Here is a 13,674-nt window from a genome sequence, read left to right as displayed (position 1 = left end):
AAAAGTAAAAAATAAAAAATAGTAAAGGCTTAATTCACGCCAATTCATCAGCCCCGTAGAATTATAAGCATTACAAAAACGGCACAAGATGTCAATATTGGTGTCATACGTTCAACTGAACAATGCATTTCCCTTCTTAGCTCCCCCGAATCGTTTACCCAATTCTGATTGCACAAGCAGTCCCCCCAAGCTTATGACAGAGCGTCCAGTTGAGCAGGTGTCCTGTAGTGTTCCAGCCGGAGCAGCGCGGCTACAGCTCCCAATGGTGGAACGCATTGTGCAGGTGCCGCAACACTATCCTTCCTCAAGCCGATCATGGATGGCTCTCTGCACGTGGCAATAGTACTGGGGAATGGGGAACCTGTTACGCTGCTGCCCATGCCAGCTAAACATGAAGCCTTTGAAAGACAGCGTCCTAATTTAGTTTGTTTCGCCGATGACGCTCTATATTAGCAGACCTTCAACGTTTATTTTTCACCTGCTTCTATACTGACAATATCACAGCCCCAGACGAAATTATACAAATGTAAAAGTTGCGTTCTAATACTCAGCAGTAAGTAAAATCCGGAATGCACTAGGGATGAGTTTACTCATACATGGCCAAATTTCCCCGTTAACTTTCATTAAGGAACTCATTTGGTTTTAAAATTTGACGTCCCGGCGTATGTACCAAGGGCGGCGTATACATTACCATAATTTAGGAGGCAACTATCCGCTTTGTAGTCTCATCTAGGAAAAGGTCTCACAACAGGTTTTGGTTTTGGCACACCAGTAATTTTCTGGCAGGAATACCCCAGCCGGAACGCCGTGTGGCTACTTTATTCCCACACTTACGCGCGCGGATATGTTCGATGTCTTAGGCGTGGCTCGCCTTTAGTTCCATCTGCGCACCACGTCTGACGGTGCTGACAGCAGTTCTGCAGGGCTCGCATGTGGCGGCTGCAAATATTTGGGCCGAGGCATTCCCAGGGTGCGCAAAAACTACAATCCCGTGCATAGAATATGTACGAGTCCCTTAATTTATGATTATGTGTATTTGAGCGTATTTCCACAGGGGCCAGATTTCTAGCAGCCCTTATTGCCAAGCGTAATTATGGAAAAGCAATTGTTGGCAATGTGGTCAACGTAGTTCAAACATCGGCCACCATCATTGGTTAATATTTGCAAACGTGTCAAGCCAACAACTGGCCAATCTTTTAAAGGCCAGCATTAGACAATGCTTTACAAAGCATGCTGCCATGATAATATCCATAAGTGGACACCATCCTACTTTAATGCACATTTCTGGTTTCTGAGGCGTACTTGTTTTAAAGCTTTTTAATGAGTTGCCTGCCACCCCGATTTCGGCTTGACACATGGCATTAGGCAAAACATGTTTTTTTGCCTACTCTACAACTGATTTCCAGTACGACATGTATAAAATGTAAATCAGGCCGCATGACAACTCATAAACTTGGCACGTACCCTCGTGATATTGTATGCGCTCAAGTTCCTCAACACACTTTTGAATAACTTCAGAAAAATGCGTTGAAAGTAAACGATTCACACATACACACCAGCTGCCTTTGATTTGAAGTTTATTACGCCTTTTTCTTCAGCATTTTTATTATGCACATATTAGACATTTTTTTGCCACATAATCATGCCGGAAATAAAAAGAAAACAAACACTTCTTTCTATAGAAACGTCAACACGAGAATAAAAAACAGACTAAAAGAAAAAGAGCCTTATAAAACAAATAAGAATAAAAAAACGTACATAAAGAACTCAAAGAATACACCAACGCCTATAAATGCGCTATCAAAATGAGATCATTCACGTGTGAACAAGAGCATTTTCCCCAGCAATGCGGCACCCTTGATGACGATGTGTCGTCGCACAACAGTAGTCTAGGAATTTCTAGCATAAATGAGATGACCTTTTGCTTCCCATACCACTTGGCCACTGGAATTACTCTTACCTTTTAGCACCTGTTATACCCGAAAAATATTCACTACAGTGTCTGCGCGCAAGGTGATTTATAAATACAGTACCTAGCACCCCCTTAACATCTACCTGTGAAAATATTGAAGCTGAACGTCCAACTAGTTCAAACCTACTCTCAAATAAACCGTAGTGCAAATATTGCAATGTATTTTTGTATGTTGCCTTGCAACACTAACACTTCGTCGTTTCTCAAAAAACGCTCTGGCATTTTAATGAAAATCTGATTCACATTATGACTGTAGCAAAAACGAACAAAAAATGTTGGGGGAAATATAAATATATTTGCAAAAAAAAAGACCAGTGATTCTGCATTGGGCCTGTTGTAGTCACTCAAAACATACACGCAAACCTGTCGATATCAACTGCCTTCCCCGTTTTCTTAGCCGGAATTTTGTTTTCTAACAACATCAACTCAGAAACAAAACGGCGCCCTAAATTTGATCTTTCGAACATACCAACTTCTCCAGGTATTTTTTAAACCTTTTTGCCATCTCGCCAGTAGATCAGGAGTTCTCTGACAGCCGTGCGTAAATTCATGAATTATTCCGCGCGGAGTTCAAACAGGAACAAGAAACGCTATGATTAACAGGGCTTAAGTCAATAAGAGACGTGCACGGGGTAATTTCACCTTGCGGCCATCTCATGAATATAGCGCCTGAATAGGATTTGCAGTACTGTGACTCTGATTTTTCAGTCAATACAAGCGTAAGGTAATGCGATCGAGCCATCAATAAAATTTTGCTAACAAACGCACGCTATACGCCGTCAACTGAAAATTGTTTACTCTGAGGATAAAGCCAATAAAACATTCAATATATAAAACAATGGACAGTTTTGTCACACAACGACAGTTCATTCTCAGACGATACCGCAGCGATGACATCTGCGTGCGAAATGTAGACTTTTATGATACCACATTCAGGGACTCAATACCTTCAAGAGGAGGAGTTATCGATCGGTTCCACTTATCCTGTTTCGGCGGCGCTGTGCCGATTGGACCAAGAAACTCTCCATTCTAATGAATGTAAAACAAATAAAGAGAAGAAAAAAGCAAAGCATAGAAGCCCCTACGGTAATGCGAATAAATGTTTACACGTACGTCATACGAACAAAGGTCGGCGTCAGCTGATATTGCGTAAGCGAAGTGCCTCTTCACGCTCGCGATAACATTGACGTGAGGAAAGGGACCCGGACAAAATGTATGCACTTTCGGCGTCGCTGCGGCGTTAGGAACAAAAAAACTGCTTCGTTCAAGCAATTTCTAACAATACATGAATTTACAAAGCCATGTATTAACACTCCTGCGGCAGTGCGAAGCAATGTTCCAGGGTGACATTTTAAAATAAGGGGGCATCGCCTAACGTCGCATGCACGAATCACCAAACGTAGTTCCCAATAAGTCTAATGGGTGCGGAAATTGAACCCGCTTAAAAGTGTGCTCTTTCCACGCCGCTGCGCCGACTGGGAAAGAACCTGCGCCTTTTCAACAAATAAATAATGCACAACATGAAGCACAAACACAAATGTGGGAAGCAAAGCTTTATTCAACGGTGTTTTATCCAAAGATACGCTGGCGTCACTCATTTTTGCATGAACGATGCGCGTCCCTCTGGTTTTAGTACGTCTAGGAGGTGCGCTAATTGAATCCACTCCATCTTAATTCTTGTTGCTTCCGCTGCGGCAAAATGAAAGAAAAATGCCTCTTCGAAGGAACGTTCGAACAAATAAATATATTCACAACAAAAAGCGAGACACATATATCGTACTGCTAAGATCTGTTTATCGGGTTGTCATCTGAAACCAAGCTGGCGTCGCTACTTCTTGAGGAAACGATGCACCTCTCTAGGTCCTAATACGCCTTGGAAATCGAACTCGGTTTCACTAACGTCCTTGCGGCACCCCGGTGTCGATTAGAACAAGAAATGGCGTCTTGTGAAGAACGTTCCACAATACAATCACAAACGAAAGGAAAAACACACGTGCGGTGATATGATGAAGCTTTCTTGAATGGAGTGCCAACCATGGCATTACGTATACTGCAGTAACTGATTTGCTCTCCCCGCTCCAATACATTTAAGAAGGTGTTTAGGCAAACCCGATCGGACTTATGCCCTTTTAGTGTACCTCCGCTGATCGCCAACAGAAACTGCTTGTCGAACGACTTTTCCACCATTTAAAAATTTCACAAAGGAAAAATAACATTACCTGTGCTAACAGAAATTTCTATTCCAATCTTTCTAAGACAGGCCGCCGTCACTATTTTTCCCGTGCGTGATGCACTTCTCTTCCGCAAAATTACGTCTATGAGGTGCGAAAATGCAAGCCGCCTAAACTCATACCTTTATGTGCTACTCCCAGGGTGGGAACATGAACTGTGTCTTCTAACAAGTGTTCGGCCGTAAATGACAGCACGAATCAAATTGAATGAAAGCCTGCAGTAATGTGCCGCTAGGTTGACCGGTGAGCCATCCGAGAACAGCTAGTGTAACTTTTGCGAACGATGTGCCTCTCTAACTCACACTACGCCTATCAGGTGTGAGTATTGAACCCGGTGTCACTTATCGCCTTTAGGCACACCAGCGCCGAATATATAAAGAAACTGCGTCTTTTAACTATCCTTCGACAAATGAATAAATGGACGAACCAACGCATAGGCATTCCTACAGTGATGTAAAAATTTATTTACTGTACTCTCAACCAAGGCATCAGTAATCCTCAGTAAACAATCTGCATCTCCCCTTCTCATTATGTCAAAGAACATCCGGAAATTGAACCCATTCTCAGTTATACCTCTTGGGCGCCACTGCACCAAAAAGAACCACAAACAACTACAGAATTTCAAATGTTTATATAAATACATACCACAAAGCATAGATACATCGGTGGTCATCTATTAGGTTTACCGAATGCGTTACCATAATTCTTGGCGAATGATGTATTCTTGGCGAACGATGTGCTTTTGTCTGTTTTAAATACATCAATGAACATGCTGACATTTAGCGCCATTTAGCGCCACTCTGCCGATGTGAACAAGACATTTCTCGGTCTGACGAATTTCAAACTTATAAATACGTGCTCAAAGCTTCACAAACCTTTGATAATGCGAAGCTTTGTTCCAGTGTGCCCTCGAGGTACAGGGCATCGTCGCCTATATTAGCAAGATCTAGGCACCGGTCTTAGCTGTCAATACGCTTGTGATGCGGGGGAATCAAACCCACCTAAACCTATATTTTGCTCCGCTGCGCCCATGAGAAAGAAAAGTCCCTTGAACAAATTCACAGAAATAAATAAATGCCACAAATAAATAATAAGTACACCTGTGGTAATGCAAACCACTGTTGACCGGTGTGCATTTCGTAGGATGCCCGCGTTACTTATTCTTGTATGAACAATACACCTCCCTCTGCTCTCAATACCTCCATGCGTTTGCGAAATCGCACACGCTTTAACTTATACCCTTATCGGCGCGTCTGCGTCTTGTATCGAACGATCTACAAATAATTAAATACACAAAGAAAAGCCGTAACACACCTGTTTTAATACGAACTTCTGTTGGCTGTTGTGCCATCCAAAAAAACACTGGCGTCGGTCATTCTTGTCAAAGCGGTTGCCTTTATCTCTTCAATATATATACATCCGCACGATAAGGGAATGTAACCCGCTTTAACTTATGCTCTCTCGGCACGTCTGCTTCAATTGGAACGAGCAACTCCACTTTCTGATGAACGTTCGGCAAATAATACACCGCACAATGCAAATCATTGTGCAAATCACACCTGAGGTAATGCGAAGCACGGTAATCCGTGTGCCATCCGTCACAACCGGCGTCGCCTATTGCGTGAGCAATGCGCCTGCCTACGTTTTCAATGCGCCTTTAGATGCGGAAATCGTACCCGCTTTACCACTTAACCATTCATTGGCACTGTGTCGTTGGAAACAAGTGTGGATTCTTCAGCCAAACGTTACACAAATAAATGCACGACGCAAAGCATAACGCATACTTCGTAGTGCGAAGCTCTTTTACGATGTGCATTCGAATCCAAGCCGACGTCTCTTATTCTCGTGTGAACGACGCGCGTCTCACTGTTTTAAATACGTAGGTGAGGTGCGGAAATTTACCCCGCTTTAAATCATTCGCTTTTGAGGCTGCTCAGCCGCCTGGTATTACGAATTGGATCTTCTAAAAAATTTGCGACAAATCATTAAATACATACCGGAAATCATAGACACGCTTGAAGTAATGCGAAGCTCTGTTTACTGCTGTGCCATCTAAAGACAAGCCCGCATCTCTTCAATTTCAGTTGAAAAGGGAAGCAGCTTTCAACTTTGCTAAAACCATCGTTTTTTTCAAAGTCACATATGCGGCTTTTGTGTTTTCTATTCTGTGCATTTGTAAAATTGTTCAGGGGAAGACAGTCGCAAAGTGGCATAAAAATACTTTTGCTAAGCACGGTGACAAAATGTGAGCAAAAAGGTGAAAAAACGGCAATTTTGACAGCGCTGTAACTACGCAATGGTGCCACCGGGCACGGCTATTTTCATATCGCTACATCGGCTGAGCGATTTTCTTTACGGTTCCCGGCGTCACTTTTACCTGAGTTCATTCGTAAACACAGGAATGGCCGAAAATGAACGGCGCACAAAGAAAGCTAGAATTAGATGAAGCAGGAATATTGGCCCTGCGTTCGGGGCGCGCAGAGACGATCCTCCTCATTGGGTGTCATTGCGGGAATGCAAGATGGCGACCTACTGTACCGCTTTGTTCACGTTTCAGAGTTCATCATCGCTGCATCGCTCGGCCAAATTTCGCTGCAGTATTTTTGTGCTGTGGTATTCAACACATTGATGTTATCGCGATGGGAATTCCTGAGATCACAAGCCCGATTACTCCAAGTTGTGTGGCTGCAGAGGCGGTCATCGAATGCTTCGTCGTGCGCGGGGCTGTACATTCGCTAGGCGCTCGACGGGGAAAGGTGGTGTGCGCTCTTGAGATAGTGGTTCGCGAATGGAACTTTTAGTCTGAGTTGCGGTGTTTCCACGCTTAGTTGCTGTGTTTGACAGTGGGCTCGACAGCCTTGGGAGAAAACTGTCAACGTGTCAAAATTCCGCACGCATGGCAGACCAGCTGCGTATTAGTATATCGGCTGATTGCGCCCGATACGACTTGTACTTGTAATTAATGCTTGCGACGTTAGATTTAATCTTGGAAGTGACCTAATTACTCATGTCGGCTATGATCGAATGTCGCTTTAATGCTAGCATGCGCCGCAAAGCAGGCTAGTCATACCACCTTTTTTTCCCCAACGTTTGCTGTGCACTTGTAATTATCATGCAAACCAGTTTGAGTTAAGAATAAAAATCTGCTCTCTGTGGTACAAATGTACCCTACGGTCGTAGCATCTACCGTGAAGGTTTAGGGAAGTAATATTATCAATGCATACATCTATGGCTTCGGCTATAAGACCTGCGCTTTGAGGAAAATAGGATGGCTTGAATATCAAAAGCTCTACAAAATGTGCATGCATTGAAGTTGGACTTATGCCGAATAATAAACCAAGCTTCAAATACGCTCTTTTGCATCCGTGTGGGATGTAAATATTTCGCTATAAACACCTGCTCGCATGAATACAATGTTGCTGCTCCCGGCAAGGTTATAAAACTTGAAAGAACCAGAAATCACTTTTAAAATATAAGGAAAAACATACCTCACGTGTTGCCATGGTGAATAACTACAACAAAAAGTATTGCTGTCCGGTAGAGGCAACCAGCGAACCTTCTTTGCATTTTAAGCCATCTCCCCCTCTATTTGTCCGCAAACTGCGCTATATACTCTACACAAAGCAGCTCCAAATTACGTTTTGGAAGAACAAACGCCGCGAAAGGAACTCTATATTCTAGGAATAGCCTTCCAGAAGTCTGCTGTTTAAGAAGACACAAAAGGCTACAAACCTGACCGTCCGTCAGGTTTGTCCAACCTTATTGGCAAACCAATTTGTCCAACCAATCCGTCTATGAGATGCGGAAATTGAATCTGCTTTAACGAATTCCCCTTCGGTGGTGAAGCACTGAATGGGAACGAGAAACTGCATCTGATAACGATGAATCTTATAATACACAAATTTAGAAAGGAATGTATGAACACACCTGTTATATAGCGAAGCTCCTTTGAAAGAGCGTCCTATTTTATTGCATCCAATTATGTAGCCGCTATATCTATTGCATCCTATTCTACGAGCATCCTTTTTCAAGTGCATCCTATTTTTGTTGAACCACCCACTAATTTTTCCTCGCAGTACGTCAGTAAGGCGGGAAAAACGAACACGCTTTACGTCACATCTTTTGGGTGCAGCTCCGCTATAGAAACAAGAGGACGTGTCTCGTAACAAACGTTTCACCAATAAATAAATGCACACAGGGAAGCATAACACCCCTGCGGTAATGCGAAGCTCGGGTGACCAGTGTGCCATCTGAAGACCAGCCGGCATCCCCTTATCGTGCTAAACGATGTGCGTCTTCCCATTACAGTATCATCGTGCTGGGAAAATTGAACCCCCTGCAACATATACGCTGTCGACGGTGCTGCGCCGATAGTAACAAGAAACTGTTTTTGACACGAAAGTTCGACACTTAGGTTTGTACACAAAAAAAAGGATAAACACAACTTCGTGGCTGCGAAGCTGTTTTTTCGTGTATAATTGAAAGAGAAGCCGGCAGCATCTCTTATTCTCCCGATGACGATGCGCCCCTGTTTATTCCATATACTCACGAAATGCGGAAGTAGAACCCGTTGAAAATATTATGCCGTAGAACCCGGCATAATACATAAAGCATAAACCAACCTGCCATATGCGAACCTGGATTTACCAGTTTGACATGCAACGACACGGCGGCGGAACTTGATTTTCGGTCAGCGATGCGCCTCTCCACTCAAATTGGCCTTTGAGGTGCAGAAGTTAAACCCGTTTGAACTTTCACTCCTTCGATGCCCCGACACCGATTGGGCAAGAAACTGCTTCTCCTCACAAACGTCCGACAATTAATTGAACTCACAAAGCAAAGCCTACCCACAGTGGCAGTAATACCAAACTCTGCGAAACGCCCGCGTGTACAATATTTTGGCGCGCGTTAAAGATCTCAAAACTCTTCCCGGGCCCTCCACAACGGCGTGCCTCATGGCATACATTGCGTCAGCGTGTTAAACCCAACAATCAATCAATAAAAATTTGTTGATTGAAGACAAGCGGGTGTCCCTTATTCTTGCGTGAACAATGCCACTCTGTCCGCTTTTACACGTCCGTGAGGCAGAGATTGGCGGAATAACTCATGGGTCCAGTCACTCACACTCATTTCGACACAAACTAGCGCGTGAACTCGAATATGAGTGAGAGCGAGGCTAGAGTGGAATGGTGATTTTTAGCTTCTTTGAGTTAGCTCCTTAGACCCAGTAAGGTAGGAGTTCATTATGACTGCTGAGTTGTTTTTGACTTTGGCGTACATTTTGAATTCTGAGTACATCGTGAGTTTGAAGTCGATTTTGAGCTTTGAGTCTATGGTGAGATTTGAGTATATTTTGATTGTCAGTACGTTTGAGTTCTGAATCATTTTGACTTCTGAGTACATTTTGAGTTGTGGGTTCATTTGGAGTGCTGAGTCCATTTTAAGAGTTTTGAGGAGATTTTGGTTCTGACTACAAATGAGTTGCATAGAAGGCAGCTTCGGAGGGCTCTTAAGTGTAATGCGTCACTTTGTGATAGGAATTCAAGTTACCTGCGAGTACGGGACCGTTCGCGATCAACAAAATCAGTTGGGGAAGACGAGGAGTGTGTTTTTGATATTCAAAGGTTTTGTGTTCACTTTTTATGGCCGTCAGCACTATCTACAACGTTTTAGCGTCTGGGCAATACCGATACTTTTTGGGGGGCTAGTAGCTTTTTTTATTTACCATGAATTTGTGCCCAGTTGCAAAGCTAAAAGCTGGAAAAGCAGCTTGACGAGGCCCAGCAAACCGTTACATGGCAGAAACCACCGACAGCATCAAAGAATACATAACAGAACATGATATACATACATCCAATATACGGAATTTGCAAAAAAACCGTAAATCTGAACACACCGTCCTTCAATTCAATGGCAGGCTACATACATTGGTAGGCAGGATTTGGTATGGGATGTAAATCATACAAAATCCATCCCAAACAGCAGAACAATAAAGGCAAGAAAGCAAAAAACGAAAAGAAAGTGCAACTTCTTGATAATTACAAATTTCTCTAAAAGGTCACAAAATATTTTCGCAATTCTCAAAAATTAAAGTTTGCCGTGTGGGTATATCTGTTTAGAAGGGAGCGGAGATTGTTTTGTAGAGATTGTAATTTATAATTGGTTCGGAATTGCGGGAGGAACAAAGCATAAGAACGGCGAGTGTTAGCCAAGTTTTCGATTTGTCGGAAAGAAGCAAGGCGCGTAGTTTAGTCTCTGTATTGGAGGGAAGAAAATGACAAGGAGCGCAAAATTCGATATCCATACGTGTGCTCCACTTTCATAACGTTGTACATGGGAAATAATTTTTCTGTTGGGCACAGATAAGGAATGTTTGCGACTAAAGGGATGATCTTTTTTTGCAACGGTTTACTTTCGTGACGTTTGTCTTCGTTGTGTAGCCCAAAATAAACTACAATAATTGATATGCGACGCAAGAAGCGCATAGTATATGTCCAGTTTCACCCTTCTTGGGAGCAGCGCATGACAGCGAGACAGCGCTCCAGTCGTGGCAGAAAGTGTTTTCCATATGCTGTCTACAGGAGCATCCCAACGAAGGTGAGCAGAACAAATGACGCCAAGAACTTTATGCTGAGACCCTAAATCAATTTTGCTACCTCCATATCAAAGCGAATGTTGAAATTTCATTGGTTTATTTCTTGCTCGGAAAATAATGGCTTTTGTTTTCGCTGTATAACTTTCATTCTATTTATTGCGACCATAATTGGAGCTTCTCTTGCACGTCATTACATTTAGCAATTAAGTTATTTTCGTCATTTTGAGAAAGTAATATGGTTCCGTCATCCGCTTATATGATGAATTTAGCTTTTGTATCTAGCTGAACAATATTATTATTACGGGAATTAAAAACCAGTTGTCCCAATACGCTTCCTTGAGGCACACCTGTTGTTATCTGTAAAAACGATGATCGGAAGGGACGTATGCATCTACACTGATTCCTATTGCTTTAGTTTGACATGAGTAGTGCAAGCGGTTCACCTCTAATTCCAAAGGACGAGAGTTTTTAGTCAGCATAGTATGATTTAGGCAATCAAATGCCTTGGTAAAATTTATGAATAGCCCCAAAGTGTAGATATTATAATCTATGTTTTGTAGAATGTTCTTCAACCTACTGGTGAGGTCAAAATACAGAATTGTCTTACTTTTCCTTCCTTATGGATTCTCTAAGAAGGTGGGAGATGGTGCTTGGGAAAGCAAACGGCGGCGCTTACTTGCTGGTTGTTCGCCTGCTTCTTTTAATGGTTTTATACCCTAAGGTCAAAAAAGAAGAGGTAGCACCGAGGGCAGAAGAGGGCGGCGGTTGTCCCCCCCCCCCCCGCTGTTTCCAATGATTTGTCAACTGAATTTTCTGGGTGACAGTCGCTTAAAAAGAATCATAACTGCATTTTCAGATAGATGGGGGGAAAGTGCATAATGATGCCGCTAAAGCGTTTAACCTATAAAATAATGGCCCCGATTAACAGAACACGTGCGGTAAAAAAATGTTGCCTATGTCTACTCATCAGGCAATCAGAAGTCACAGCATGGGTTAAAATTCAAAATTGTGCCGCGAGGGCGTCATCATCATCATCGTCATTATCCGGTTTACGCCAACTGCAGGTCAAAGGCGTGTCACATTATTCTCAAATTCCCCCTGGCCAGCGCTAGCTGCGACCAATTTATCTTCGCAAACTTAATCTCATCTGCCAATATAACTTTTGCCGCCCCTGACATGCTTGCCTTCTCTAAGAACCCACTCTGTTACGCCTAATCACCAACGGTTGTCGTGCCTTCGCAAAACATGACCTGCCTACAACCTGGCTTTAGTATATATATTCGCTTAGCACTTCCACTGCCTCGCTACCTATCTTAAAACGCTGTGGTGTCACCAAGTTATGGACAATTGCTTGATTTTTCGGCATTTGGTTTTCTGTTGCGATGGCATGTGGGGAATCTAACTGAAGGTCTAATGAGGAGAATGACGTGAGACGAAATTACGTGTTGGGTATACCATGACCTAGTCATGTTTAATGATAGACTGGGTTAAAATTCAAATTCATGACGCTAGGGCATGTTGCATATCAAAATATCTCGCCATGAGGAGAATAACGTTGGACAAATTAAAAATGGTTCCTGACTGGTATGATATTATTATGGTGTGTCATAAATTGGGTTAAAATTCAATATTACGCCACTTGGGTGTGCGCGGCATCATATTGAGTGTTGCGATTACGGATATCACATTGGACAAAAATGCGGTATGCTATATCGTGAGGTAGTAAAGGATAGCCATTGATTGGTTTAACATGAAATTGATGCCATTAAAATGTGTTGGGTATCAAATTAAATGTGTCGATGAGGGGAACTACGTGGGGCAAATGAAATGATGCTTCCTTGTTTTAGTCTGTAGATAGTCATGACGAGTACTATATAGGGTTGAAATTCGAAACAACCCCATTAGGGCGTGTATGGTATCAAATATACAGTCTTGGTGAGGAAAATCACGTGGTACAAATGAAAAAGGCTTCGTGGTTAAAGCTTGTGTGGTACCGAACCGAAGGTTTCAATTAAAGGAATCATTGGAACATAATAATAATGTGTCCTGGTTGCAGTCATGAGAGTCATTGTTAGTCACATTTTATTAAAATTTAAAATGACCTGCTAGGGTGTGGAGGCGTTAAAACGAAAGGTCTCGATTAGGGAAATTACGTGGGCAAATGTAAAAATGCTCTCTGGTTATTTTTATATACAGATACTGCAGGCCTTTCAAGGGCCTATGCAGGAGTGAACACAAGGAAATACATCGACATAAATGCAGCATACAACTCGACAATACATCAGTGTTGGCTGACGTAAATTTAAAACAGACAGCACAGATAGATAGAGGCGTAAATATGTTGACGCATACGCGTGGGGATAAGAATACAATGATAATGTATTCAAATTTGAAACAACTCTTGAACCAAAATAGATAATACCAATATGTTTACAAAACACTTCTAACGACACCGAGTTCACTGTTTCTTCAGGTAACAGGTAACAGTAAGAAATCCACGAGGAAACGAAAAAAATCATGAGTAAATACGGGGGTAACCCGTTGCCTAATATTCGTACTGTGATGTGTTCTAGCTGAATGTTTGAAAGGCTCTTGCATGTAGTACTCCCGCGAGAATTTCAAGTGACCGTAGTGAAACTGATAAAGAAATTTTAAGTTTAATATGACCCTATGCTGCAAGAGTTTTTGGAGGTTTCGCCTATTACGTAAAATGGTCACCCTATTATGACACGAGTAAACTAAATAAAAGAAACGCAAAGCTAAATTCTGTACTCTTTCTCTTTTTCTTATCAAGTATTGTTGTTAAGGGTTCCAAATAAGATCTCCATACTCGAAACTAGGACGTACTAGTGCTTTGTAGCCATATAATTTGACAG

This window comes from Haemaphysalis longicornis, unplaced genomic scaffold (genome assembly GCF_048455015.1).
Source record: "Haemaphysalis longicornis isolate Haplotype H1 unplaced genomic scaffold, Haemaphysalis longicornis Haplotype H1 scaffold_8, whole genome shotgun sequence".
Lineage (NCBI taxonomy): Eukaryota > Metazoa > Arthropoda > Arachnida > Ixodida > Ixodidae > Haemaphysalis > Haemaphysalis longicornis.
The sequence above is the reverse complement of the archived record's forward strand: the minus strand, read 5'-3'. Positions refer to the sequence as shown.